Here is a 27,031-nt window from a genome sequence, read left to right as displayed (position 1 = left end):
TATGAGTGAGAACATGCGGTGTTTGGTTTTTTGTCCTAGTTTGCTGAGAATGATGGTTTCCAGCTTCCTCCATTTGTTATAGCAATAGAAAACTAATCTACACTGCATCCTATTACACTTCTATGAATAACAACCACAAAAAAAAATTGAACCTATTTCTGCACTAAATAAGGAATGCAGAACTTTGCTCTTTCTTCTTTTCCCAGAGTGGTTTGTGATGTTCATATGCTCGCAATTGCACCAGCAGAAAAGCCAGGAAGTGGGAGCCGGCTCTCAGCACAAGGGTGGAGGTGGTAGAGGCATTTTAGAGTTTACTAACACCTCATTTATAAAATGTACTCAGAATAATAGTATATCTAGTGATGTTCTTGCCCCTGAGCCAGATATTTAGAACATCTAATGTTAGTTCTGTAATTAAGAGGCCCTGTTTTTTTTTTTTGAGATGGAGTTTCACTCTTGTTGCCCAGGCTGGAGTGCAATGGCATGATCTCGGCTCACTGCAACCTCCACCTCCCGGGCTCAAGCAATTCTCCTGCCTCAGCCTCCCAAGCAGCTGGGATTACAGGCACACACCACCAGACCCAGCTATTTTTTTTTTGTATATTTAGTAGAGATGGGGTTTCACCATGTTGACCAGGCTGGTCTCAAAGTCCTGACCTCAGGTGATCCACCCACCTCGGCCTCCCAACGTGCTGGGATTACAGGCATGAGCCACCGCACCCAGCCGAAATGCCCTTATCTTGAGTCATTGGATTAATTGACAATTTGCTACAATTTACAGTTAGTAACAAGTTTATATTTGATATCCTTTTGGTTCTCATAATAACTTTGGGAGATAGGTCAGACATATAGTAACCCCCTTTTAGAGATAAAGTAACGTGCAGATAGTTTAAAAGTTTTAATTTTTATCCTTATTTTTATTTATTTATTTATTTATTTATTTATTTATTTATTATTATTTTTTGAGACAGAGTCTCACTCTGTCACCCAGGCTGGGGTGCAATGGCACCGTGTCGGCTCACTGCAACCTCTGTCTCCTGGATCCAAGCAATTCTCCTGCCTCAGCCTCCCGAGTAGTTGGGATTACAGGCAACCACCACCATTCCTGGCTACTTTTTATATTTTTAGTAGAGATGGGGTTTCACCATGTTGGCCGGCCTGGTCTCCAACTCCTGACCTCAGGTGATCCGCCTGCCTTGGCCTCCCAAAGTGCTGGGATTACAGGCGTGAGCCACCATTCCTGGCCAATTTTTATTTTATTATTTTTATTTTCATTTTATTTTTTCTACATATATATATATATATATATATATTTTTTTTTTTTTTTTTTTTTTTGAGATGGAGTCTCGCTCTGTCACCCAGGCTGGAGTGCAGTGGTGTGATCTCGGCTCATGCAACCTCTGCCTTCTGGGTTCAAGCGATTCTCCTGCCTCAGCCTCCTGAGTAACTGGGATTACAGGCATGCGTCACCATGCCTGGCTAATTTTGTATTTTTTTTTATTACTATTACACTTTAAGTTTTAGGGTACATGTGCACAACATGCAGGTTTGTTACATGTGTATACATGTGCCATGTTGGTGTGCTGCACCCATTATATTTTTATTTTTTATGACACAATAGTTGTACACATTTATGGGGCACGTGTTTTTTTGATATATGCATGCAGTCTGTAATGTTTTGTAGCTGGTCATATAAATAGTGTCAGAGCAAGGATTTAAACTGCCTTCTGACTCTATTCAATAAGCCTTTATTTCCCTTAGAAAAGATTTGACAAGCACTGAAAAAGGCTGCTTGAATTTCTCAGTAATCTAGCTTGAAGCTGTTCTCTTTTTCCCCTCCTTTTCATTTTTGTGCTTTATCCATTATTCTTTTATCAATCCATTTAATGGCAAGTTTAATCCCTTCCCAAATGCATAGCTCCACATTTTCTGAAGGAGAAACAATTGAAATTCCAAAGGAATTAAAGTATTATTTTCCAAATTTTCTAAAAATAAAAATAAAAATGTATTAAATTTTTTGTCACTCAGGCCGGGCATGGTGGCTCATGCCTGTAATCCCAGCGTTTTGGGAGCCAGGGCAGGCAGATCACTTGAAGTCAGGAGTTCAAGACCAGCCTGACTAACATGGTGAAACCCCGTCTCAACTAAAAATACAAAAATTAGCCGGGCATGGTGGCGGGTGCCTGTAATCCCAGCTACTTGGGAGGCTGAGGCTGGAGAATCATTTGAACACAGGAGGCCGATGCTGCAGTGAGCTGAGATCACGCCACTGCACTCCCGCCTGGGCAACAGAGCAAGACTCCGTCTCAAAAATAAAACACTGTTAAATAGTTTTGCAAAGTGATTTTGATCAGCAACGTGTGAGAGTTCCTATTTCTCCACTTTCAGCAAAGCTTGCTATTGTCAGTTTTTAATTGTAGCCATTGTGAAGTGATATATTACTGTGGTTTACTTTGTATTTCCCTGAAAACTAATAATGTTTAGCATCTTTTCATGTGTTTATTGGCCATTTGTATATCTTCTTTTGTGAAGCATCTGTTCAAATCTTTTGCCTGTTTTTATTCAGTTGCTTGTTTTTCCTTTATTGAGTCGTAAAAATCTGCATTATATTTCTGATGTTTGCTTCAGGATTTAGGCTGAGACTTTTATGGGTGGTTCAGGTATAATTTCCGTTCTCTTTGCTTTTGCGTCATTGCTTTGGATTTATATTACATGTACATAATTTAGGGTTAATCATGACACTTACGTGATTTCACGCACACAATAAGGGTTCCCATTATTCTGGCTCTCTCTCCCGTACGTCTCCTTTATGGCCCCGCCGTGTTGGGGCTTCTGTTCCTGGTTTCTCTAAAAAGTTCTTTTAGTTTGGAGTATCAGTTCCCAGCCCTGAATTACCCCATGAATGAGGTCCACATTTGACACAATTTCCAGATAAAGAGAGATGTAAATAATATTTAGGAAATAAAATCAAATGTCGAATGCCTGTTTCTAAAGTCATATATCTTACTGGTAAACTTTGCTGAAATAGAAAACACTGGAAGATTTCCAGTTCTAAAGGGAGGCAGATCAAGAGTTCTACTGTCCGTATTTTAAATATAGAATGTGTATGAGACATGTGGCCGGGCGTGGTGGCTCACGCTTGTAATCCCAGCACTTTGGGAGGCCGAGGCGGGTGGATCACTTGAGATCAGGAGTTCGAGATCAGCCTGACCAACATAGCGAAACCCCGTCTGTACTAAAAATGCAAAACATTAGCCGGGTATGGCGGTGCACGCCTGTAGTCCCAGCTACTCAGGATGCTGAGGCATGAGAATCACTTGAACCTGGGAGGTGAAGGTTGCAGGGAACTGAGATCACACCACTGCACAATGTAGCTGGCAATGTGCCAAGTGCCGAGTGTCTCAAAAACAAAAAAAGAATGTCTATGAGACATTTATGGTGGAAAAACATTTTGAAGCCTCACCAGAAGTTTTCTTTTTTTAACATTTATTTTAAGTTCAGGGGTACATGGGCAGGTTAGTTCCATAGGTAAACTTGTGTCATAAGGGATCTCCTGCCCCAAGGGTTGCAAATATCCATGGGAGAAGCGTGGGTTCCCAGGGTCGCACATTCATTCACCACTTCCCTGGTTGGGAGAAGTTCCTTGGCTCCACGTGATTCCTGGGTGGACCATCGTCCTGTCTTGCTTTTCTCTGTTCTCTGTGGGTCTAGTTGATTTTTGATTGGTCCCAATGCGAGTACCTGGATGTTTCAGTCGAAGGTGCTGTATTTAATTGCGCCTTCTGTTCCTCTCTTTTTGAGCCACAGACACTAGCTGCTATCTTGGCCGCTTCCCTCCAGAAGTTTTCTTTACCTATTGTCCACCTACAACCCCGTAACCTCATAATTCTGGTTTCCTGCACTCATAATGTGGGTGGAGCTGAAGAAATAACGTTTTATTATGTGCGCACTGAAGTCTGAGTGGTAAGATTATGTTTTGTTGTGAAAATAAATGAGCTTGGATTGTATTTTTATATTGCATGAGATCTACTCTAAATTTTTGCAATATTGAGCAAGATTTTTACTTTAATAATTACCTTGTAGACTTGTGTGGCAAGTTGTGAATTATGAGACTGCTCAGGATATTAGACCCACCTGCCAGTTATGTGAGGCAGTGGTTTATTCAATGATTTCCCTGTCTATTTGGATACTAATGTGTTTTAATCTGTAAGACTATACCAGCTGGTTCTGACTAGGAATTATTACATCAATCTCTTTGTGTATAAATGTTATTATATTAATTTTAGTTGTGTTTATTAGCATTTCATATTTTGTTTGTGAATATGTTCTGCAGGATCACTGATATTTCAAACATTTCAAATATAAATTGAACAACTTATTAATTTAAAATATGACACTTTGGGGAAATTTGCTTCTTTTTATCTCTGAGGACTGAGGCAAATAGTGACTTTCATGTTGAACTATTAATCATTCATTCCATGAAATTTTACTGAGCAAATATTAGAGTCATGTGTTTAAAAAATTAGAACAGATATAGATTATATCCTCAAGGAAATTATTGTCCATCCCCCACCACACACCAGCCTTTAAGCTCCAGGAGAACAGGAACTGTGTTATGTTCACCATCTCCAGCACTTGGCACTTTGCCAGGTACATTGCGAATGATAAATCAATGTTGCATAAATTTTTGAACAGTAGTGAAAATAATACGGAGGTATGTAGACTAGTGATTATTTCTTGAATAATGTGGTCTGTGACTTAACATAGGCACACATAATTACCAATGAAGGCTTAGAGAGGCTAAAAATTATTTCACAATAGTAGAGTCAAAACATATTTCCTGAAGAGATAACATATAACCTTGAACTTGAAGGAAAAGGGACATCTTCTCATCCATTTATTCACTCTTCCTTAAGGAAGGTGGGTGACTTATTAATGGGTTTTGGAATAAGAACAGGGTGTGTATAGATTTTTCCCTCTCTTCTTACTCTTCTTCGGAGCCAGGATGATTATAGAGAAGGCAGTTTGTCCCATTTTCTTCCATGACATACATTTTTCATTATACCTCTTACAGGAAGAAGCCTATAATTGTCAGTGCTACCTGGGACTAGTTAAATAAGTCTGCCTAATTCCAGAGTAGAGTATTAGAAAGCTCATTGTTGTCAAACATTTCAGCCACATTCTCCAATATTATTATTATCAGTAATAAGGGTTTTTTGTTGCCCATCTTTTGACTCCTTAGTTTGTTTCAATTATTGGTTGAGTAATTGCATGTGAAAAGAAGTAGTGCTATATCCTGGCACCCTATGACACCAACCATTACTATTTATTAGACATCTATTATATGTGAGATATTATGCTACATGATTAATTTATAGTCTTGCTCAGTCTTCACACCAATGCTAGAGGGGGTACCAATAATAATTTTCATTTTACATGTGAAGATATCGAAGCCAGGTGTGGTGTCTTTTGCCTATAATCCCAGCAGTTTGAGAAGCCAAGGCGAGAAGACTGCATGAGGTCAGGAGTTCAAGGCCAACCTGAGCAACAGGTTGACAGAGAGACTCTGTCTCTACAAAAAATGAAAGAAAATGTAAAACAATTAACCAGGCATAGCAGCTTGAATCTGTAGTCCCATCTACTTGGGGGGTTGAGGCAAGAGAATTGCTTTAGCTCAGGAGGTCAAGGCTGCAATGAGCCATGATTGCACATGCTTCTGCGCTCCAGCCTGAGCAACAGAGTGAGACCATGTCTCAAACAGAAAACAAAAGGAAAGAAGGAAAGAAAGAGAGAAAGAGAAAGGGAGGGAGGAAAGGAAGGAGAGAGGGAAGGAGGAAGGAAGGAAGAAAAGAAAGGAAAGAGAAGGAGAGAAGGAGAGAAAAAGAAAAAGAAAAAAGAAAGTGGGGGGAAGGAAATGAGGGAGGGAGGAAGGAAAGGGAAGGAAGGAAGGAGAAAAAGAGAAAGAGATGAACGAAAAGAAAAGGAAAGAAAGAGAGAGTAATAGAGTTTATGGGAGAAAGGCCACTTGTGCAAGGTTACGCATCTATGTAAGTAACAAAGCTGGGTCTCAAACCTAAATCTGTCTGGCTCCATTATATTATTCAGAACAGGAGTAGAGGTGAATGGCACAGGTAGTCACAAGCAAAGAGTCAGGAAAATGGACAGGGGATAGAATGTACAGTAAGCCTTTCAATTTTGTTGGTGCACAGTATTGGAAAAGGTAGTCTGTGGACATATGGTTGAGTTCTCAGTGTAATGTACATATATAGTTCACCATAAAAGGATAAACTTACAAAACAAAAAATGAAAATGATTGGTGCTGTACATAGAACGGTTTGACAGAGTTACTACTATTTGGTGAGGGGCGGGTTAAATGTCATAGGGAGTAATCATAGTGTAAGTTATTTCAGGATAGAGACTGATTATTCAATTTATCATTACAGTTGGAAAATGTTAAATGTTATCTTTGCTGATAAAGGAACAGAGGTCTGTGAAATCTCTTCTACTGCAGCAGTACAAAAGAGAAGGTGACATATAGTAAGGCATCTCTGGACAATTAGAGGTAAGCTTCTGAAAATATTTTACAGAATTGGAAAATAATTCATTTGTACATTGGGATGGTAGTGAGGAATTGTCTATAATTTTGAAATAAATTTTCCTCTAGGAGTTAAACTAGTCAAATTTCATGTGATAGGAAAATGAAAATTTGTTTTTTTGGATTACTCAGTGAGAGTGACATACCAAAAGACAATAAACTTAAATATGATAAAATGCAGAGGAATTAAACCAGGACGAGCAAGGAAACATTTTCCTATGCCTGTTCTGGCTGAGGATTTTGTCCACACTGAGGAATGGAGAGCTTGGTGTTGAAAAACAGAAATTACACCTTCATGCTGATCACCTTTATTCTCATGATTGGGTGTGGATTCAGTTATTTTCAATTAATCTTTAATGTCTTAATGAATACAACAATAGAAAACAAATAACAACAAGAACAATAAACTGCTAATACTACTCGAGGAGGGAAAACTGAATTGGATGAATCTAGAAAACATTTGGACTTATTATCTTTCTACCAAGCATGGACAAGCCAGATGAGCTCAACTACTCCAGAGTGGCAACATAATAGGACTTCTTCATGTCAACTTAGCACAGAATGTTTTGATTTTACAGAAAATCATCGTCATTATAATGATAACTTACTAAGTAAAACTTGAGTATTTTTAAATCATTATATGCATTATCTCATTTTATAATGAAGATTGCTTGTTCTTAACTATTTTAATTTGGTAAATAACATGGACAGTAATGCAATTTATACAGGACAGTTTCAATTTTAGTATAATAATACTTGATGTTAGTGAAAATTCAGGTTATTTCCACTCTAAAAGTGGGTCAAAAAGAGACATTGTGCCCTTCTAGAGGAGTGTGAACACATTTAATCCTCTTTTTTTATTCATTCGTTGAATAAAATAAATACAAAATACATCCAATTACATTACAATGGGATTAAATCCAGAAAGTTGCTGTGGTGCAGGATTTCAAATATCAATCCTTTTAACTTTCAGTTTTCAAAACCATAATCCACATTACCTGAAAGAACTGTGAGCAGTATTATTTGGACAAATGTATTATGAAGGGATTGAATTTTTATGAGTATATTATATTCATAAAATTCTTACGTTTAAATCCAGTACTGAAAAAAATGTTACATCATTCTTAAGAAAAAAACATATTTACTAAAATAATAATTGGAAATGTGTAAAATGACAAATGAAAATGCAGGCGAGAGTTCGAGACCCTATTACATTTCTACAGTTTCCATTGACCTTAACATGGAGGCCACTGGTAAATTTAGCAAGAGCTGTTTTAGTGGAGTGATTGGGCAGAAACCATACTGAGTGGGTTTAGGAATGAAGGAAAAGTCAAGAAGAAGCAGCAGCCATTGTAAACAGATTTTGAAAAGTTGTCAACAAAAGAGAAGAGAGAGAGGACACTAGCTAGACACAGCAAGGCAGTAAGGGAAGTTCATCTAAATTTTTACTTTTAATTCATCAAAGAGCGAAGTACGTTTCAATGTATACGAGAAGATGAAGGTAAAGAGGGAAGGGGTGATTTTGCAGGGTGTTTTGTAAGGAGGTTACATTGAATGGGGTACAGAGAATAAGCATGGGAGTGAATCTTGGGCAAGAAAAGTGACAGTATGGGTGCAATCAGTTAGCATGTGGAGGGGTAAAAGTTGAAAGTGCTTCATTTGATGACTTCTGTTTTTTCAGGTGGGATGGGAGGTGTAAAGATGTGTTAAAGTTCTAATATTCAGAAGAACTGAAAAAGAGAGATCAAGAGCTCAGTTAAGGTAACATAAGAAACATTAGTAGAGATCACTGAAGGTCAAGTTTTTGATAGAGAACGTGTATTTGTAGCAGGAACAATTTGTGAGGTTGTGTGATTTTCTTCAGCCTTGGCACAGAAAGTTTTGACAGCTGAATTAATAAAAGGTTGTAACATTGCTATAAGGGTGAAAAAAAGAATAGGACAAAGGAATTAAAGGATAATATTAATATTAAAAGTGTGTATTATGAGACTTTGTTCAGTAGATTTTATATTTAGACTACAATTTGAGTATAAAATTCTTGAATCACTTTTTCATTCCCTAGAACTTTGTAGCTATTGCTTATATTCTGGCATTGTGTGATGTAGTGGAAAATTTTGGAAACTGCATGCTTTCTCTGTTTTCTAACTTTTTAGTGGTTGCTATAAGATTTTAAAATATGCATCTTTACAGACTACCTTAAATAATACACCGTTTCACATATAATGTAAGACCCTTACAATTCTATCCTCCTATGTTCTGATTCTGTTTCTTTGTGCGACTCTTTTCATCTGGTTTACTTCAATATGTTTTGTAAACCTCAATATAAACATTTTTATTTATACTGTGAATTATTATTTTTCGCTTGTGATCAGGTTTATGAAGGTAAAATTTGCATCCAGGAAAATTCACCTTTTTGAAGTATGTGGTTCAATAAATCTTCAAAATTAATACAGTCATTTAAGCATCACCAAAATCAAAATACAGGACATTTCCATTACACCGAAAACTTTCCATTTTTCCTTTACAGAGAATTCCCTCCTTCCATGTCCAGACACACATCTAATTTCCATCCCTATTAATATTAATTATCCAGAATGTCATATAAATGGAATAATAGTGTCTTGCATCTACCTTCTTTAGTAATATTCCATTATAAAGACAAATCACAATGTGTTTTTCCATTCACCACTTGATACACATTTTTTACGGTTTGTGGTCATTACAGATAACTGTAATAACATGCACGTATATGACTTTATGTGAACATACGTTTTAATTTCAGTTGACTAAATACCTACAATTATAATTGGAAGATCATATGGTGAATGTATTTTTAGCTTTATAAAAATATACCAAACCATTTTCCAAAAATGCTGTGCCATGTTTGCACTCCTACATTCTACTTGCTATGCATTCTCACCAAAACTTGATACTGGCAGTCTTTTCAATTTATTAATTTCCATAGGTGTGTTAGGGGTATCTCACTGTGATTTTAATTTGCTTTTTCCTAAAAATAAACTATTCTGAGAAGTGGTTCACATGCTTATTGGTCACCTCTAGACCTTCTTTGGTAAAGTGTTCAAATCTATTGTCCACTTCCATTTATTGCTTTTAAAAATAACAGCCTTATTAAGATGTAATTTACGTGACAAAGAAGTAACCAGCTTAAAGTTGGTTGTTAATATGTTCACAAAGGTATGCAAACATCACCACTAATTTCAGAACATTTTCATCACCTCAAAAAGAAACCCCCCCAAAAGAAACTTCATACCCATTATTAATCACTCCCCATTCTAACCTCCTCCAGCCTCCATTATTTACTAATCTACTTTCTGTCTCTATATACTTATCTATCTTCAATATATCATATAAATAAAATAAAAAAAATTCTTTTTTGTGACTAGCTTTTTTCACTTGGCATGGGTTCATTCATGTTGTGATATGAATCTGTACTTCATTCCTTTTGATGGCTGCATAATATTCCATTGTATGAATATACCACATCTTACTAATACATTCATTGGTTGATGGAAATGTGAATTCTTTCCACTTTTGGGCTAATATCATTAGTACTTTTATGAACATTCAAATAAAACTTTTTGTTTAGACACATTTTCAAATATCTTGGTTATATGCCTTGGAGTAGAATTGCTGGGCCATGTAGTACAAGGTTTTTGCAAAAGTAATTGTAGTTTTTGCCATTAAAAGTAATGGCAAAAGTGGTTGTTAATGTGTTAACACAGAGGTATACAATCTTTAAACCTTTTTGCCATTATAAGTAATGGCAAAAACTGCAACCACTTTTCCACCAGCCTAATACTTCTATATACAACATTTTGAAGAACTGCAAAACCGCGTTCCATACTGATCACGGCTCAATCTTGGCTCACTGCAACCTCCGCCTCCCAGGTTCAAGAGATACTTTTTTTTTTTTTTTTTTTTCAAATGAAGTCTGGCTCTTGTCCCCCAGGCTGGAGTGCAGTGGCGTAACCTTGGCTCACTGCAACCTCGGCCTCCTGAGTTCAAGCGATTCTCTTGCCTCAGCCTCCCCAGTAGCTGGGATTACAGGCGTTTGCCACCATGCCCGGCTAATTTTTGTATTTTTAGTAGAGATGGGGTTTTACCATGTTGGCCAGGCTGGTCTCAAACTCCTGACCTCAGGTGATTCGCCCACCTCAGCCTCCCAAAGTGCTGGGATTACAGGCATGAGCGACCGTGCCTGGCCAGGTTCAAGAGATTCTTGTGCCTCAGCCTCCTGAGTAGCTGGGATTATGGGCACATGCCACCATGCCCAGCAAATTTTTGTATTTTTTAGTAGAGGCAGGTTTTCACCATGTGGGCCAGGCTGGTCTCAAACTCCTGGCCTCAAGTGATCCACCCACTCTGGCCTCCCAAAGTGCTGGGATTACAGATGTGAGCCACTGCGCCTGGCGTGTTATTGATTTTTATCAGTTTGACTGGGATGTGCCTAGTGGTGGATTTCTTTGGGTTTATTCTACTTAGACATATTTTAGCTTCTTTAATTTGCAGATGCTTCCTATCTTATTCATTAATTTTCTCTCTTTCTCGTCTCCTCTTCTGACACTCCCAGTACACATATATGTGTATGATTGATGGTGTCTCAGAGCTTTCTGAGACTATGTTATGCTTTCACCAGATTTTTTTCTCTTTCTTAGACTGGCTAATTGCAATTGATCCATCTTCAAGGTCACTGATTTATTATTTTGCCAGTTCAAATTTACTGTTGTGCCCATCTAGTATATTTTTATTTTAGGTATTGTAGTTATCAAGCCCATAATTTCTATATTTGTAAAAATAATTTTTATCTTTTTATAGTCTCTCTTTGGTGACACATTGATTGTATACTTCAATTATTTATCCCTGGTTTTATTTAATTATATTATATAATAGGTGATTTTAAGTCTGTCGTTGTTGCTGTTTGTTTAGTGACTGCCCTTGACTAATTTTATAAAATCAGTATGCTTTGTCATATTCAGGCACTGAAGTCTCTGCTTGAATTGTTAGTGGTCAGCTAATGATTGTGCAGAAAATTTATTTATTTATTTATTTTGAGACAGGGTCTCCCTCTGTTGCCCAGGCTAGAGTACAGTGTGCGATCTCGGATCACTGCCACCTCCGCTTCCTGGGCTCAAGTGATTCTCTCACCTCAGGCTCCCAAGTACCTGGGACTACAGGTAGAAGCCACCATGCCTGGCTAATTTTTTTTTTTTTTTTTTCGTAGAGATGGGGTTTTGCCATGCTGCCCAGCCTGATCTCGAACTCCTGAGCTCAAGCAATCCGCCCACCTCATCCTCCCAAAGTGCTGGGATTACAGGCGTGAGCCAATGATTGGGCAAAAATTTTAAATGGCATGAACCAATAATTCTCACTGCCCCTTCCTTGGGGGTCACTATGGGCACTGGAGCGTGTGTTCAATGCTCTGGTGTTGACAGTTCTCCCTATGCAAACCTCAGTGTCAGCCACAGGTAAAAGACTAAGCCTTTCTCATGTCTCATCTGGGGATTTACATGGCTCTGCACATGTACATGGCCTTCGAAATCTCCAGTAATATACTAGAGCTTTTCAGTGACCCCATATGGAACCTCATTACGCAATTTTTACTTTTATTTGTTTTTGTCAGTCTTTTGTTAGCTCTAATTTGAATAGACATCCCAGCCCCTTGCAATGCCAAACAATTAATATAGATTTTTTTTAACACCTTAAGGTTACTAGTATTTGCACTGAGTGAGCTCTAAAACAGGCCAAATAAGAATATATCCTGAAAATTGAGTTATTCAGGGAGCTGACAGACACGTCAAATAGTAAAAATTATCTGAGAACAGGGCGTTCTTACAGCTCCCAGCGCATTCAGTTCCTTCTTGTGGCCTCAAGACTGCTGGTTCCCACAAAGACTGTTAGTTCTCGTAGAGATCTTTTCAAGGCTACCCTACAGTTGAGATAAATGCTGTGGGAATAGAGCAAGTAGAAATGCTAAAGACTGCTTATCTTACCAATATTATACTATGTTTTTTGAAGAATGTTCCTCAGATTTTTGCAAGCCTTTGGTTAATTTCCAGATTTATTCACAATTGAATTTGTCCGCTTTTTTGTCAATTTTTTTGGACAGTGTCTCTATTGTTTTTATGGAGGAGTAGTCTTACAGAGTTTCAGAAATGTTTCTTTAATAAATGCTTCCCGGATTGCTGCAAGGTTTTTATTAGTTTCCAGAGTTTGGGAAATGTTTATTCTGACATTATTTTTTTGGAACTTTTCTTACTCATTTTATGGAAAAGAACATTTTGCTAGGTTCTGATTCTACTATTTTTGCTAACATCCTAGCCTTGACTTCTTTACATAAATTTTCTGCCTCTAACTCGTCTCGATCTACAATTATGCATATGTTAGAAATGCATATTTTTCTATATATTGTTGATATTTTCATTGTATTAACATTTTTTTCAATCTGTAGTTTAGATTCAATAGTTTTTGTTGCCACCATATTGTTACTTTTTTTTTTGCAGTGTGTTTTAAGTCCATTCTGTGAGATTTTCATTTCAAGAATTGTATTTATTGGGCTCTAGAAATTCAATTTTGTTTATATTAATATCTTGTATTTCTTGACTTGTTATATTTGTGCTTTTCCCTAAACACTTATAGTTTCTTGTAAATGTTTTAATCAATTTTTCTGGTGTTTTCATTAGTTTTTCATTTCTGTGTGGATTGTCTTATTTTTATTCTGGTCATTTTTTTTTTTTTTTTTTTTTTTTTTTTTTGCTTCTTAGCATGTGTAGAAACTTGTTCTTGTATACTAGACTTTGCCATTTTGCATTGTTGTGTGTCTGGGTTTTGATGTCTTCCTAAAGAAGTGTTGATGTTGATGTGTTTATTTAAGACAGTAATTTATACTTGAAAACTTCCTCGATGTGTCAGAGATTGCTGTTTAGGTTTTCTTACACTATACTTGGAGTTAACTTTACTCTAGGATTATTCTATACCTATTCAAAGCACAATCCTTCTGGGGTTTCTACTTAATGCTGTGAGGGTTTATCATAATCTCTCCATTCTGGCAGGTTGAAATTCAAAAGTGTTCATGTCTTTTGTAAACTCTAGAAGTTGTTAAATTTATCAATCTCCAGAATTTGTTATCTATTATCTTAAAGTTTCATGCAACACAGGTACACTGTAATGTTCAACCAAAAACTCAAGGGGATTCCTATGAGGAAATCTGCAGTTCTTCTGCATATCTCCTGTCTCTGTAGTTGTCTGCTTTATTATTTCTAGATGCTTCTTTCCCAAACTCTAATACTTGCTTTCTTAACTTAGCAAGACCACTGTACAAGTTTCTTTAGTCCCCCCCCCCCCCCCGTTCTGTGGTCCAGAAATGCCTCCAGGTATACTATACTGGTCTTAGTGCTCCCCTTAATTTTCTTTATTTTGTGGATCACAGTACTGAACTGTTTGTTGCCCATTGTCTGAAAACAATTATTTCTTATATTTTGTACAGTTTTCTAGTTTTCTGTTTTTGTTTCTATTTTGTTTCTCTTTTGGAACAGGAGACGAAGCTTAGTGTCAGTTAATCTGTCCTGGCAAGTAGAGAATAGAACCCTCTTTGTAAATGACTTGTTCTTTCTTCCTGCCTCCCCACATGTATCTTTATTTATCCTTGAAGTTCAGCAACTTTTTCCAGATACGTCCACATGCTGAATGTTCTGTACCTTTTTTTTTATGAGATACAATATATCTTTTTATTCCTATATTAAAGACTTAACCTTCATGTATTTTGCTTCATTCTTCTGGAACAGCAGTTCTGTGTGAGTCGAACATCTTTTGTCTAGGTTTCAGGTATTGCTTTTAATATTTTAATATCTTTTCCTTCTTTTGCTTTCATTTTGTGTAATTTCTTCATGCCTTTCCATCAAGCCTTACTGTTCTCAGTAATGCTTATGTATAATTTTGTTGCTTCTAATATGATCTTGTATCTCTACTGCTTAATTTTCTCTTTTCCACTTATTTTCTGAATTCTGTTAGCTTTTATCTCCCTCTATCACCACGTAATCTAAGTTTTGAACCTCTGTTTTATTGTAGCTCTTCTTCATGCCATCTAACTCATGCCCTTTGTAATTTTTTGAGACTATGGAGAAATAATTATCTGTTTTTTTAACTCCTTGGAGAATTCTTGTGATACGTGCTGTTAATTGACCTTTTGCTCCTTTATTTTTTTAATTAAAAGTAATGTTTTTAATTTATTTTGATAATTTAATATTTTCTGTTTTGAGATAATTACTCATCTTTTAATGACGCCAGCCATATTTGGGGGTTGGGAAAAGATAATGATATGAGGATGTCAGTATCTTTAATTTGTGTTTCTTTTCCGGGGCAACTTTTCAAAACAAATGTCTGTCCTTTTCACCTGGTAGCATGTCTTCTCTCAGTGATTGGCATTCACGTTGTTGATCATTCACAGTAAATCCGTTAAGCTCCAGGGTCTCTGTTTTGTGATGTAGTGATTAGTGTTTCCCCTCTGTCATTTATTACATTTCACCTCTGACAGTTGCAGCTGGATATGAGGTTAGATAATAGATAAACAAGTTATATTAGTATGGTTTCTTCTTCAGTGCCATCTCTCAGACCACTCTGCAGTGCCAAGCTGGGTTTCTGCACAGGTATTCTCTCCTTCTCTGGTTGTCTGCCTACTCCTCTGAATCTAATTACTCAAAAGTATTGTTGAATTCAATACAAACATAGTAATAGTGATTTTGAAGAAACTGAATGCTTCTTGAGGTATAAAGTGTGTACGTTTGAGTCTTCTGCCTTATTTTGTTTTATGTTTCATAGTGTTTTGTAGACATGTCTCAAAAATTTTGTATTGTGGTTGTGGTCATTTTATTGTGGCTTTGAAGACACGTCCACTTCCCACCCCCACAGTAAAACACACTACACACTCTGCTTTGCTTGTTCTATAATACTGGTGAGTTTTGAGAGTGGGTAGTGTAAGGTGAGCCGAGAGAAAGGATGAGCAGACCCAAAGTCAGGCAAGCAAGCTTTACTGAGCTGCTCGGCTGCTCCACCACAGTTAGAGGAGGCAGCCCCGCTTACAGACAATAGCAGGGTTTTACAAGGCCAGAACTGGGTCGGGGTGGGGGAGCTAAGTCGGGGGTGCAGGAGGACTGGGTCGGGGTTGGGGAGCTGAGTCGGGGGTGCAGGTGTCTTGACCGCCTCCTGGAGATGTTTTTTGCCAGCTTTGCTATGTGAGGTTAGCAGACATGTTAACTGCATCCTGTAACTGTCTGGACAAACAGTTATTGGAGGGGTCAGTGGAAGGGGGGCGGGGTTGTCTTTTGCCCTGGGGTAGCTGTGCGGAGAGCGCAAGGGACTGTACTGTAAGGTCTGTGGGAGGGGAAGGGAACGGTTTGGTCAGGGTGACCTTAACAGGCAGTAGAACAGTAGTATAAAATTTCTCTTTAATTTTTAGTAGAATAATTAGCTTATTACTTAGGGAGAATAAATTGTTGCCTATTTTGTTGGAGAAATAGAATATGCTTTGGTACTATTCTACTCCTAAACAATGACTACAAATCATTTATGTCGAGGTTTTCAAGAGCTTGGTTTCACCACCAATAACTAAAGAATTTTGATAGTAAAAAAAGCAGCCCCCGCCCCCCGTCCCAAGAGGGCCTTGTTCCACTGATGGAAATTAATTAGATGTACTATAGCTTCTTGCTACTCACGTGATACTTAGGCCAGCATAGGTGTCACTGGGGACAGTATAAAAAACAAATAATCCCAGGTCCCAAGCTAGATTTATTGAATCAGGAATTTCATTGCAATGAATCCTCTGGTTATTTTTAGGCACATTAAAGAAAGCTTTGCCTACTGTCTCAATCCCAGTAAGGATGTATATCTCCACATTTCTTCTTCCTATAGCCATAGTGTAAGAAACTGTGGTCAAGAACAAATGAGGTGCTGATGTCTCTCTGGAAATAAAAATCCTGATTTCTATAATTTTCCCATTTCCTTGGCGTGAATACTTCATCATGAATAATTTCAAGCTAACTGCATGATGTCACTGCATGTGAAACTGGGAAAAGATTTGCACAGTCTGTTCTCACATGACTATGCAAGCTGGCTTTAGTACATCACTGCTCAGAATCTACCTATTGTTGCCATTGTACAAACACCAGTTATCTTACCAACTTCCATGATATTTTGGGGTTTTCTGGGTATGATTTTTTTATTAACAAGAACATTTGTAAAATGAAATAAAATGCAATGTAAACATAAACTTATAAAACTCTTCTTTATCTCCTCTTATCCCTTTAACATATACTAGTTATAATTTCTTAAAATTTTGTTTTATAAACCAAACTCTTCATATATCTAGATTTTTGCATCAGTTACATAATATATCTTATTTTGGTCTTCAAAATAAACTTTTTTCACAATGCATTTTACTCTTTTATTATTTTATACAATAATTTGAATACACTTGTGGTACAGTGTGGTCGTTTTATGAAGAAAGTGGTTGACTTAGACAAGGTCACAAAACAAATACAGAGATAAAATAAAATGAGACACCAGTTTTCCTGCATCCCACTCTCAGTGTTTGTGTGAAATATATTTTACGGGGAGAATGGAATAAGGGGATTCCCAGAAACTGTATCTCACCTTCTCCTGGGTCTAAAATTTCTGGGCATGTTGAAAGAGAACGAATGGCAAGTAAAGCTATGCAATATTGGACTTGATTGAGAAAGATTTGGATGACCAAGCTTATCGCTGACTTATCTGCCTTACTTATTAGACTAATTGATTCATGAAGATCACTTTGGTTATTTTCTCTTTTACAGTCATCAGCAACTTCATTCATTATGCAGACGATGAAAGAGACATTCAGAGAGGTTAAATAATTTGCTCGTGTATACACAACCAGTAAATTGCAGAGCCAGGTAAAATCTAGTTCCATGTGAATTTCCAAATCCTCGTTTTTCTTTATTCCATTACACTTGATATGTTTAATTGTTCTTTGTTTCTTGTATTATATTGAGTCTGAATTTGTTATTCTAGTAACATGATAGTATTAATATCCACATTCAGTTGAAAGTGTTGGGCGAATAGCAATCATGTGTAATTAGTATTCAGAGCTGTATCAAGAAGTCTGTTTCAATCTTTATCTGTAAAAAAATCCTCAGATAACTATGACTGCAAAAACATTTCACACATAGAACAGACACATTCACAGAAATGAAGTAGATTAGAGGTTATCAGAGGCTGGAGGCAGGGAGAAGTGGTAAGTTATTGCTTCATTATTACATAGTTTGTTTAGGGTGATGAAAAAGTTTTGGAAATAAATAATGGTAGTGATTGTATATCATTGTGCATATAGTTAAAATGCCCCTCAATGGTACACTAAAAATGGTTAAAATGGAAAATCTTCTGTTTATTTTACCAAAATCTACGAAAAACAGACAGGAGGCCTCAAGAAACAAAAATTCACATGATGGCCATAGGTTTTTCAGTTGTAGAAAGTAATATTTTGGGGAAAAGCTCCAAGTGACTTGTTCATAGCGTAGAGACTCTAAGAGAAAGTTTTTCACAAACACAGCCAATCATACTTAAAATTTCTATATTTGAATGGACTTTTTTAACCATAGAAAAATTATATTAATTTACAATGGGAATTGTAACCAGATAGGGAGCCTTTTGACTAACATCAGCCAATGTATTCTCTTTCCGTGAGAAGCCAGAATGACTATTATCAAAAACACAAAAAGTAACAGATGCTGGCAAGGATGCGGAGAAAAGGGAACTTTTATACACTGTCGGTGGGAAGGTAAATTGGCACAACCTCTATGGAGAAGAATATGGAGATTTCTCAAAAAACTTAAAATAGGACTACCATATGATTCAGCAGTCTCACTACTGGGTATATATCAAAAAGAAAGGAAATCAGTATGTCAGAGAGATATCGGTCCTTGCATGTTTATGGCAGCACTATTCACAACAGCCAAGATATGAAGTCCACCTAAGAGTTCATTAGTGAATGAATGAATAAAGAAAAGGTGGTGTACATACGCAGGAGAATGTTATACAGCACCTAGCCTAGAGCTAAGCACACAGTTGACATAATAAACCTATATTGCCTGTTTGTCTAGTTAGGATAATTTTTAGAAGAAAATGTGGATATAAGTCTTAAATAAAAGTGAAAACATAATATAGAAAGTCCATTTGCATAATGATGATGATGTATATATGTGTGTGTATATATATATTTATATATATATTTCTTTGAATGGCATTCTGTAGACCTAGGCTAATAATAATTCCTATTTAAGTTTAAAATGAACTACAGCGCATGGTCAAAAAAATGGTTCTCTAATGAGAAAATTTACTATATGCACCTTCCTACAATAGTGCTTTAAAAGTGTTAAAATATAGATATCAACATTATATTGTGTTTTCTAAAGACCAAGGACTCTTGAAGGTTTTAGAGCAACAAATGGATACTTCTCTATTAGTCAATAAAATATTCTGGATATATGCATATGCATTAATTAATATTTTTTCTTTCTTATTGCTTTACATGTTCAGAGCCAATATGTTTTGCTCAAAATATTGATTTTTGATTATGTATATATTGCAAAAGGTTTACTTCTGATGTTGAGGTTTTCTACTTAAACCATTCATCCATATCTCTAAGAGCTAAATAATACTTTGGAGTTTTTCCTCTAAGTGGCAATAAAATACACTTACTAAATGGAATCTGTTGTGTCCATGGAGTAGAGATTAAGTTTCAGGAAGCAGAGACACAGCTGCAGTGTGCTAAGCTCAGAGCTCATTTTTCTAAGTCTTTGTCTTATAAATTTGGTCAGATAAAATGTTTGATCTGAATAAACTGAAAATGAAAAAAAGATATATAAATGCATTTAGAGATTTGTTTTTCTGTAACAATCCCCTGAAGTTTCTAAGAAAGATACATCATCTTAGAATCCTTAAAAGTTTAATGTAATATGAATGGGAACAGAATAATTTTCTCTGAGGTGCTGTAAATGGAAGAGATCCAACGCAATGAAATGATAAATGTTTGAAGTGATGAATATCCAATTACCCAGATTTGATCATTACACATTCATGCTTATATCAAAATATCACATGTACCCCATAAATATGCACAACTACTTTGTTTTCATGAAAATGTTTTTAAAAGATGTTCAAATATACCCATAATAGTATTTAGAACTTAAAAAATTCACAGAGCTCAATTCGTAAAACCCTTCAGCATACACAGAGGGGCAGGTAATTGCCTAAATCATAGTGAGGGAACCAGCAGAGTCAGCCCTTGAATCCAGTAAACCTGATCTCCTCTATAGGCTCTCCCATTAAACATTCACATGTAGGAAAAGTCCTCATTACAGTTGTTCTATTTGAAACAGTAATATGTAATAATAGGCCTGGGTAAAACATTTACAATTAAATTGGATGCTTTGAGCAAATAGAATCAACAGCTGAGGTCCCAAGGTCATTTTAATCTTGAATATGTTTTTCTTTCATTATCTATTCTTTGATAATTAAAATGTTCCAAAATAATGATAAGAACAAACATGCATACTTCCTTTATCACACATTGAATACATGTTATTACGGGTTTTAAAAAACTTAAAAATATTTCCACATGCTATAGATAATAGGTTGCTCATGTTTCCATGGTATATTAGGTTTACAAAGTGCTTTCATGTTCATCATCTCTATGCTGTCTGCAAGATAAATAACATCTGTCTTCTTTTAGACATGATGGACTTGAAATTCCATAAGGATGTGATTTGTGTGAATTACTCAGCTTGGTGATGACAGAGGCAGGATTAAAACCTTTGTTTTCAAACTTCAATGTACAACAGAATCCCCTTTTTAAAGCACCCTCTTCTGGGTCAGAATTTCCGATTTAGTATGTCTAGGTGGACACTTAAGAATTTGCATTTCTAACAAGTTCTCCTGTGATACCGACTTTGCCAGTCCAAAGACCCAAACACTGATGTAGTTAATCCTGGGGCAGCCTATCCGTATTCTCATGTAGTCTCTTATAGAATTGGAAACATTTCAAAAACAAGTGGTTTGCCTAACCTCTTTTCTCAAATGTGTTAGTAAGTCCTCTTTATATTTAGCAAGTTATTAAAGTAATAGCTTATATTTTTGATTTGCCCATATCAATGACATTTTAAAATAAGAACTATATTTCAACATATATGTATCAAGTACATTGAAAGAAGTGTGAATCTATTACTAATTTTTTGTGGTTACAGTTATTCTTAATATTTAAAAAATTTTTATGTTAGGGTTATTGATAATTTGCATACCACTATTGTAATGTTATATTGTTCTGTATTATTTGATAATATATTTACCTTTGCCTGTGAGATATATACTTCGATATGCTTTCATATTGCTCTTTAGTGTGTTCTTTGAATGTGGAACCTTTGTGTCCTAAACTAGAAGCTTTGTGCTCGATGTGATTATACAATCATTAGACATGGAATATAAAATATAAGTCCATAAATGAAATTCTTATTTTTATTATAGACTTCAAGATGAATGTTAAAAGATAACATCTAAGGATATAGGAGAAAAAGAAAAAAATAGAACATCTAATCAGTATTGTAACCATTATTTAATGTTTATCATTATTTTTACTTTTTTGCTTTTTAGTTTAAAGATACTTGCATGGGCAACAGTTTCAAGTTGCAGGATTAAAATACAGTATGTCCAGTTACATTTGAATTTCAAAGAAACAATAGTTGGTTTTGTTTTAGTTTTCATTTTGTGTTTTTTGAGTATAAATATGCCCCAGATATTTCACAGAGCGTACTTTTACTACTAATAATTATTTGTTGTTCATTTGGAATTAAAATATAATTGAGAGTCTTTTCTTTTTCTTTTGCTGCTAAATCTGACAATTCTAGACTAATGACAAAAGTAGAGGATCACTGACTGCTGGGTGAAAATATGGAAGGTAAATATGAGCACCCCCACTTAATCCTTAGCAGTATGATAAGTAAAATTTAGAGTTTCAGAATAAATGCATTACGTTAACTTCATAAACTTATAACTAATTTTATTAGTATCTACCAATACATATTGTATACATGATATGTAAAAACATATGTATATACAGAATATATGATATTTTATCAGTCATGATTTCAGGATAGTATATTTATATAGTAAACTTACTGTTCCCTCTATATGGTAAGATCTTCAAATACAGTTATACATTAAATACTTTTTGAGCACTCCACGTGAATCAGAAATCACTGTGTTCAGTCAAAAATGAGTTAAATAGGTCAACAAATGGTTGTCCTCTATAGTCCTCTCATCTTAAGTGCAAAGAAAATGGCATGAAAAGGCACTAAAGCCAAAACAGTGATTCTCAACCCTAGCTTCCCATCAGAATTACCTAGAAAGCTTTAAATTCTGTGCGTGGGTCCCACCCTCAGATATTTTTAATTAATTGGTTTGAAATCTGTCTTGGGCATTGAGGAGTTTTTAAAAGCTTTCTCAATTATTTCTAATTTGCAGCCAAGATTTCTTAAATGAATGGTTCTCAAACTTGTCTGCATGTTTTAACGACACAGCGAGCCTTTAGGTAAATATGTTCATGACCAGACTACATCCCACGTAAAAGGGGTCTGGTGGAGTGGGTGAGGTTGAGCAGTCTTAAAGCTCCCCAGCTGTTACTGGAAAGAGGTCCCAATCCAGACCCTAAGAGAGAGGGTTCTTGGGCCTCACAAAGAATTCACCGTGAGTCCATAGAGTAAAGCTGAAAGCAAGTTTCTTAAGAAAGTAAAGGAATAGAGTGGCGACTCCACAGGCGGGCCCGCAGCATGGGCTGCTTGACTGAGTATACTTATAGTTATTTCTTGATTATGTGCTCAACAGGGGGTGAATTTTTCATGAGTTTTCTGGGAAAGGGGCAGGCAATTCCCTGAACTGAGGGTTCCTCCCCTTTTTAGACCATATAGGGTAACTTCTGAACGTTGCCATGGCATTTGTAAACTATCATGGCACTGGTGGGAGTGTCTTTTATCATATGCTAATGATTGTAATTAACATTATAATGAGCAGTGAGGACAACTAAAGGTCACTTTCATCACCATGTTGACTTTGCTGGGTTTTGGCCAGCTTCTTTACTGAATCCTGTTTTATCAGCAGGGTCTTTGTGATCTGTATTTTGTGCCAACCTCCTATCTTGTCCTGTGACTAAGAATGTGTAGGGATAGGTGCGGTGGCTCACACCTGTAATCCTAGCACTTTGGGAGGCCAAGGTGGGTGGATCGACTGAGTTTAGGAGTTCAAGATCAGCTTGGCCAACATAGTGAAACCCCATTTCTACTAAAAATACAAAAAATTAGCTGGGCGTGGTGGCAGGTGCCTGTAATCCCAGCTACTCGGGAGGCTGAGGCAGGAGAATCACTTGAACCCGGGAGGTGGAGGTTGCAGTGAGCCGAGATCATGCCATTGCACTCCAGCCTAGGTAACAAGAGTGAAACTCCATCTCAAAAAAGAAAAAGAGAAGAATGTGTGACCTACTGGGAATGCAGCCCAGCAGGTCTCAGCCTTATTTCACTCAGCCCCTACCCAAGATGGAATTGCTCTGGTTTAAATGCCTCTGACACAACTTATTTCAATATGCCAGTAAGTTAGAAAATCGTTATTCTGTAGGATTTGTATGCTCTTTACACAGCTCTCCATTCAGATATGAACTAGACTTTGAGTATTTGCCTTATTAGAACTTAAGAGAAATTAAAGAAAAAATAGAGCTTTAGGAGGTATTGACAATATTGGCTCTCCTAAGGTGTGAGGAGGTATCTTTCATGAGATCATTGTATGAATATCACCTGTACTCCATAAGTGTGCATAATTATTGTATATTCATAATAATTAAAATTTTAAAGAAAAACAAATAGTACTAAAGACAATGACAATAAATCAAGCATGTACTTGAGACTTCCCTGTGGAACACTCCACCATAGCTTGAAATCCATAGGGCTTTTTAGTTTCTTTTTTTCTTGTACAAGGGTAACTAAAAATTCCAAACTGAGTAAACAACAACCAAACAAGCTGTGGCAGCACAAATATAACAACTTTTTACCCTGGTGAGTACTGAAAACCCTGCTGTTAGTTGTTTTTTCTTCTGCATGCATGGATGAACTTCCCATATGAACAAGTCGGGTATGCTTAATGAGTCATGGAAAATCTTGGATGCCCTCAACTGGAGCTTGGAATCTTCAGGATGCAGCAACTAGAATGGATGGCTTTGTTTTACCTTCAGCCATCATATCAGGTGTCATCAATTTCTTGATTCAATTAGTTTTCACTTATACATAGTAATGCCTATTGACTTCTTAATTCACTTCTACCCGTGTGACCAGATAACTCCTTTTTTCCTCTTCCTTCTGTTGGTGGCTGTGATCAGGGTATCAGGGGTTGGGGTTGCAACGTGTGTAGAAGGGAATGAGGCCTGGGTAAAGATTCAAGAAAAGGCATTTAGTTCTTGCTCAGCCCCATATTGCCTACGTCACTTAATTTTCAGAGTTTTAGCTTCTTTACGGTTTCAATCAGCATAGTATAACACCTGCCTGAAGGGCTCACAATATGGCTGTGAGGAACAAAATTAGTTGAGTATGTCATCATATGTGAGGCAGCTGAAAATGAAAGATTCCCAGTAGCAGTAGGGGCAAATGAAGAACTCTGGAAATTAGACATGCCTATTGAGGTGTGGTATAAGTGCTGTGGGTACTGACCTAGGCTAAGGAACATTTTTTCCATGAAGTAGGAGAAGAGATTGTTCACTTTCAAGAGTTAGGGGCCACGAGTTGCAGAACGGTCTAAAGGTTTAAGGAAAGTGGAAATATTGAGTCATTTCTAGGAATGTAAGTTTCTTGGATAGAGTTACCAGATAAATCACAGGATATAGGGTTAAATTTGAATTCGAGGTAAACTGTGAATAAAATGTTCATTATATGTATATCCCAACTATTGCATGTGAAATACACTAAAAATTATTTGTTGTTCATCTGAAATTCGTGTTTGTGCATTCTGTATTTTCATTTGCCGAATCTGCCAACACTAATCTAGGGAGAGTTAGGGATGTCAGCTTTGCTCCTTTCAGTTAGTTTTGTGGAGGAGAAAGTTTCAAGTATTAGTAACTTGCTGTGTGCCTTAATACATTGTTGATTAACACATGATACTTAAATATTGATAGCATTTTATAGTTTATGAAGCAGATTTATATATATTGTTTAGGAAGTGGATTTATATATATTATTTACAAAAATCTTACAAGTTAAGCATTATCATTCCCACTTTACAGATAAGAAAACTGAAAATCAGAGTTTTCAGGTTACGATGCTTGTTCAAGTTTATATGGCTATTTAATGAAATATTTAGCAATTAGAAACAGTTCTTTGATTATATGTGCAATGTTATTTCAACTATGTCCAAGCTGTATCTTAGACTGATTAGATCTCAGCGTTTTATGTTTTATCAGAAGCAGATTTTCTTTTTGTTTTCCATTATCTAAAACTGGTCCCAGCAGGCATTACTTCTAATCCAGTTGTTTTGCTTGTATGATTCCATTGAAGATTTAGTATTAATGAGCTCGCTGTGAGTAAAATATACAGCACATTGAATTTGTCACTGTAGCTTCTCTTAACAAATGAATTGAACAAATGTAGTTTTACAGGAATCTACATTTTCTGCCCTGTTGGAAACCCAACGATTTATTTGCTCCACAATTTTAAATAGCTACTTTTTACAACCAGTGTCCCAAATTGACTTCAAATAACGTAATTATAGTACAATACGTTCTTCTAAAATCTTCTCTAGATTTGTATGAATGGTCATTGCATGGCGAATTGTAACTAAATTTCTCCAGTGCAGCATATTTTCAAAGAGAACATTAGCAAGGAGGTGTTCAATAGCAATAACACACATGTAGTAACACTATAGAGTAGTGGTTCTCAGAGTGTGGTCTCCTCAACTAGCAGCACCAACATCCCCTGGGGACTTGTTATTGAGAGGAAAACTCCTGGATCTCAAACTAGACCTACAGAACCAGAAACTCTGAGGCAGGGTTGAGCAATGTGTGTTTAACAAGCCCTTCAGGAGATTCTGATAGATACAAATGTATGAGAACCATTACAGGACTAGCATCCTGCTGTACCTCCTGAGGGTGAAGAGTGAATCCTGGCTTGGAAAAGCTAATTGAGACACATTTCTGTTCCAAGAATACTTCTGTGGACAGCATTTGATGGTAAGTCCACCCCTCGGTTACCTAAAATCGTTACATGTCAGAACTTTCTCAGCAGGTGGGGGAGTGGACCCAGTCACAAGAATGGAGAGATAGTTACGAAATTCGGTGAACAGAATTAATTGTTAAATGCAACTGTAAGCATTCATCCATTGTTAGGGGAAAACAGACATTTACTAAACTGTTGCTATATGTAAGGTACCATCATCAGCATTTTGCACACGTCTTATTTATTTCTCATAACCATCCTATCATACAGGCATTATTATGACCATTTAATAGATGACAGAAATATCAAGTACTTTGCTCAAAGATACACTGCTGGTGAGCGACCTTCGTTTGGTTTATAATTTAATTATAGTTCATCTCTTTAATGAGCGTTCCCAGCCTCTCCACAGTATAAGGGGCGTCTCTTATTGCCACCTACCTTGAAATTGGTTCTCATCATCTGACAATGCCGTTTTCTATTAACTTGACAGATATCTTGAAACCAGAGGGTGAATATCAAAAGACAGATCTAGAGGATTGTATGGAAGCGTTTCAATTTCTCACTCTTGGCCCACACAGACCTTTTAAGAACTCCCTATAATAAAGCAGCTCAATAGGTTAATGTCGCAGTTTTATACTTTACAAAGAAAATTCATCAGTAACACATATAAGGAAACTTGGTGTGTATCAGAGTTAGTATTAGAGATTAGTAGGGAAAAAAATGACTATTTAACCTGTGGTGTTTTTGGACAATTGGTTACCAGAGAAGTGAAAAACAAAACCCTAAATTCCTACTTCAAACCCACCATATATTTTTTTAAAAATTTCAAAGGCTTTAAAATCTAAATGTGAACCACAAAAGATTAAATATGTTTAAAATATCTATATGAAAGAGTTATGATCTTGTGGGTAAAGAGTGTTTATTTTAAAATTCTTCTTTTAAAAAATACTGCATCAAAATTTAAAACGTTCATATGACAAAAAGAAGACACCATGAAAAAGTCGAAAGACATATGACAGATTAGAAGATATTTCCAATATATGCAATGAAGACGGGACTAGAAATGAAAATATATGAAAACATTCTACAAGTGAATAAGAAGAGTATGAACAATTCAAGACAAAAATGGACACTAAACACAAATAGGTAA

General features: G+C 36.3%; 1 long non-coding RNA gene across 1 annotated transcript; it reads left to right on the top strand.

Moving 5' to 3' along the window:
* Window positions 1–14,388: 14,388 nt before the first annotated feature.
* Window positions 14,389–21,703, top strand: LOC107971022 (uncharacterized). The gene is made up of 3 exons (XR_001713956.2): window positions 14,389–14,437; window positions 17,440–17,538; window positions 21,544–21,703. It is a non-coding gene; the product is annotated as an uncharacterized LOC107971022 (long non-coding RNA).
* Window positions 21,704–27,031: the final 5,328 nt, after the last annotated feature.

The sequence above is a fragment of the Pan troglodytes genome, chromosome X, assembly GCF_028858775.2.
Source record: "Pan troglodytes isolate AG18354 chromosome X, NHGRI_mPanTro3-v2.0_pri, whole genome shotgun sequence".
Taxonomy (NCBI): Eukaryota; Metazoa; Chordata; class Mammalia; order Primates; family Hominidae; genus Pan; species Pan troglodytes.
This window is presented reverse-complemented; position numbering and strand designations above follow the sequence as displayed.